Genomic DNA, 3917 nt, shown 5'->3' with positions numbered 1-3917 from the left:
AAAAGAGTATTCTGGGAAAGAAAACTATGCAAATGATGCTCTTCCAAATATTTTGATACTTTCTCTCATCAAGAAAACCACACAGTTCAAGCCTTCCCTGTTACTACATATAAATGTCACAAATCTTTTAACTCAAAATAATTATACGTTCAAGATGAGAACGTGGTTGCTTGTAGTTTGTTGTTTTAAAATGGTTTCTAATACTCAGTGTGGTTATGTTGTTGGAGATTTATGTGAATGAACTAAATAAAATTGACATTATCAGCTCGCAGTTTGATATGGACACCCAGACTTAGGTCTCCGAATAAAAATAAGTAGTGGCATCACCCAGTCCAACACGTGTCATGCAAACAATAATAGATTTCTAAAACTTATACCCTCTATCCAGTTACAAATGACAGTGTTCTTGAACTACGTGTTTTGTAAAAAGAGTATGAAGTTTAAAGCAGTATTAGTTTAACGTTTCTCTTGTGTTTTATTTTATGGAGGAAAAAAAACCCCGGTCCTGCTGTATTAGAGTTCTTTTGGAGGTCGTTCTGTAACAACGTTCAAAGCTGATGAAATTAGCAACAGGACCCTGAGCGGGGCCGGCAGCCCGCACTGGCTGCAGTCCCCTTCATTGTTGCAAAGTTTCGGAGGCTCTGTTTTAAAAACATCTGCAAAACAGACATTGACTTCTTGCAAAACAGACCTCTGACTTGTTGCAAAAGCCAGCATTTCAACCCTGAAATTTAGCAGGTTTCTTTGGCACGGTTTCATACAACGTTTTGCAAACATTGGAAGATGTTTTACAAATAATGAACAGCTCGCAACAACATGTGGTGCACGGAGGCGACATTTCAGAGGAAACGTACACACAGAAGCCTCTGCCTGTGGAATCCCAGTTGCAGTTTTAGTCCTCAGGTTTTTTCATAAATTTTAATTCCAAAATTATTTTGTGTTTTAGAATTTCAGTTCCTATGTATCTTTGAACCCATAAATATGCCAGCATCCTAGAAGGTTTAACAAAAGTTGCTTTCTATCATGCCAATAATATATAACTAGAAAAACCTTAGTATTTTAAAGCAATGTACTAAAAGAGAAGCAATTTCTCACCGAAGTCAGTAAGATAAAGCAAACTATGTAATTAGAAGCCTGTTTTTTAAAAGAACTGTGTAGCCATGACGCCAACATATGTTTGTGTGAATTGCTTGTGCCTCCAAGATGCAGATTTGGAGATGCAGATTTGGCTGGACAAATTACACGACAGACAATGTGGAATTTGGAAACCGGAAACACCAGAGTGCTTGCTTCGCCACATCAAAAACAGGCTTACCGATTTGAAAAGCAGATTATTTCCATTATAAATGAACTTGGTATTTGAATTACATGCTGTTGATGCTGGGTTTTATCAGTGGACTTACTGCAAATTAAAAATTCCCTGCTTTCAGTTATCGGGTGTCTACGCGTTGCCTCCTCCACCTGCCGGCTAAGTGTGGGGAGAGCAAACAGCACTGAACGCCGGGAGCAGTGAGGCACGGCTGGAGGCATCTTTCACCTGGTCCCCTCCGCTTTAAGCGAGGCTCAAGCGTGCACAGAACATTCCTGAGAGCCGCTCTTCTAACCCAGCCACTAAACCCTGCAGTGGCGGAGGTTCCCCAAACGCCCCAGGCAGCCTGCTGCCCTGTCAATGCAATTCTCCCTTGCTGCGAAGCAGCAGATCCTGCACAGCAGCAGATCCTGCTAACCTTGCTAGATGGGAAGAAAACCAGCTGCCTGCCTGCCTCACAGCAGCTTTGTACATCGTTGGGGTTTCCCCCCCGCCCCCCTCTTTCTACAACTTCTCTGCAAAGCTGTTCCTGTCCTCTGGGCTGCATCCAATTTGTCTACGCTGCGTTGAGGTGCCGTGCCCAGAGCTGCACAGGGGACTGCACCCATGGCCGCCCCCGGCTGATGGAGCCTCTCGGGTCTTAAAAGAGGTGCTCGCCGGCTGTACCCACAGGGATGTCTGTCTTCTCTGCAGCAGCCCTGTGTCGCTGGTGTGCCTGGCTACTCCGACTCCCAAATCCTTTCTGTAGCGCTTCTTCCCCTCTGCACATGTGCTTTCCGTTCCGTAAGTATGTTCCATGCCGCTCTTTTTCACTTGGATTGTGTCTTAATTTGTTGTTTAGTCGCTCTCCTCCTGTCCTTTCCAAGCCCCAGAGTGAGTTCTGATGGGCTTCTGATTGATTTCCTGTGCTCCCCTCCCTTGCTCTATGAGCTGAAGGCAGACACAGCAATGAATATTTTGCATTCTATAATTTCTGATGCAGAATCTCACACTTTTATCTTTTAACCAGCATCGTACCAGTTGGCAGTAGGAGTAAAATTTTTATCTAACTGTAAGCATCTGTCTGCTACTTCTCTCTCCCCTTATTGTCCCCTTTAGCTACATTTGCAGTTATCTCCTATGTTGCAGGAATCTTGGAAGAACTGCATATTAAAAAGGGGATTTTTCTATCTCCACCAGTGTGAGTGGGAGTTTCTCAGGCTGCCACAGAAGCCACGCAAAAGCAGACTAGAGCCCACGAGGTCAACTTCTGGCTGACAATTCAGTCACGGCTGACAAGACTCCTGCCACCTCCAGAGATTTGCCTCATCCTCATAAATTAAAGAGGAAAGCTCTGGCTGAGGCTATGCCCCGTATTGCCTTGCGCCTCAACTTTGCCAACCAGGTAGGTCAAGATCTGCTGTCCACTGCCATCGATTTTTGTTTTAATAGAGCACGTGAGTATGGGACCAGCCCGGATGGGCAGTCCCACAGCTTGATTTTTCTGTTGCATTTTTGTTCCCCTCCACCTTTGTTCTTTCAATTTAGCCCATCGCACCGTACGTCATCTCTTTTTTCCCTACTACACTCCTCTTCCCTCATGTCTGCATTCTGGTTTCCCACACAGACTTTCTCTCCTTGTCATATAATAGTAGGGAAATTTTCTGCTTTGCCGTGTGAGACCACAATTGCCTTGCTATGGCTGATTTGATTCAAAGAAAACTCCAAGCAAATAAGAAATCTGCTTATGTTTTGCTTTAGAACTAATAGCTTCCAATTTCTTCCAGTACAAAATGAATATATAAATAAATGGGACACTTCTTGCCCTGAACTACGCACATAAATTCTGTTATGGGAACAGAGGGAGGCATTTTACTGGAAGACGGTAGTGGCATTTCAGTAAAGGGTCTTTCTTACACAAAAAAGATACTGTCCAAAAGACAGCTGCTACTACTTAAATCTGAGTGCTGTTTGGAACTGTGGTATTTCATTAATTTATAAAGATTCGGTCATTCAAAAGTTAGTTTCAAATTAAAATACTAAAATACAGAAGTCTTGGATGCTAAGAGTCATCTCGAGTGATGGCACTGCACCAGCCCTCAGCGCTATACGGTCAAGTGGCCAGATGGTTTTAAGTGCCACTGGATTATCCTGACCTATGTGCTGGTCTGCCAGCTCCTCTTGTGTTGAATTTCAAGCTGCATCTGGCATCCTGGGCTTTGTGAAACCGGAATGAAAACATTGATAGCTGTTGGAATAACAGAACAAGGCATTAAGTACTGATGCTTTTATTTAAATCACTCCTGACACTCAGTTATTGATTTAAAATTGGATAGAATGTTTCTGTTATGTTTTACAAAGTAAAATTTGAAGTCAGAATTTTGAAACTAGTAAATTAATTCAGTAAAATGAGGATATTTCAGGGGATGAGTGATATCTGTGCACACAAGCAGAATAGCTGTTTTGCACTTAACATTTGATCAAGTATGCAGTAAAACTCTCTGTGAGAACCCGTCATATCTTGGCATTGCCAAACATGGTAAGCTTAGGTATTTTTAAACATTGAAAAATACTATTCTTTCAGAGAAATACTCTGTATAGCCATGAATTTGGAGGAAGTTGTAGTTGT

This window comes from Gymnogyps californianus, chromosome 13, assembly GCF_018139145.2.
Source record: "Gymnogyps californianus isolate 813 chromosome 13, ASM1813914v2, whole genome shotgun sequence".
NCBI lineage: Eukaryota > Metazoa > Chordata > Aves > Accipitriformes > Cathartidae > Gymnogyps > Gymnogyps californianus.
This window is presented reverse-complemented; position numbering follows the sequence as displayed.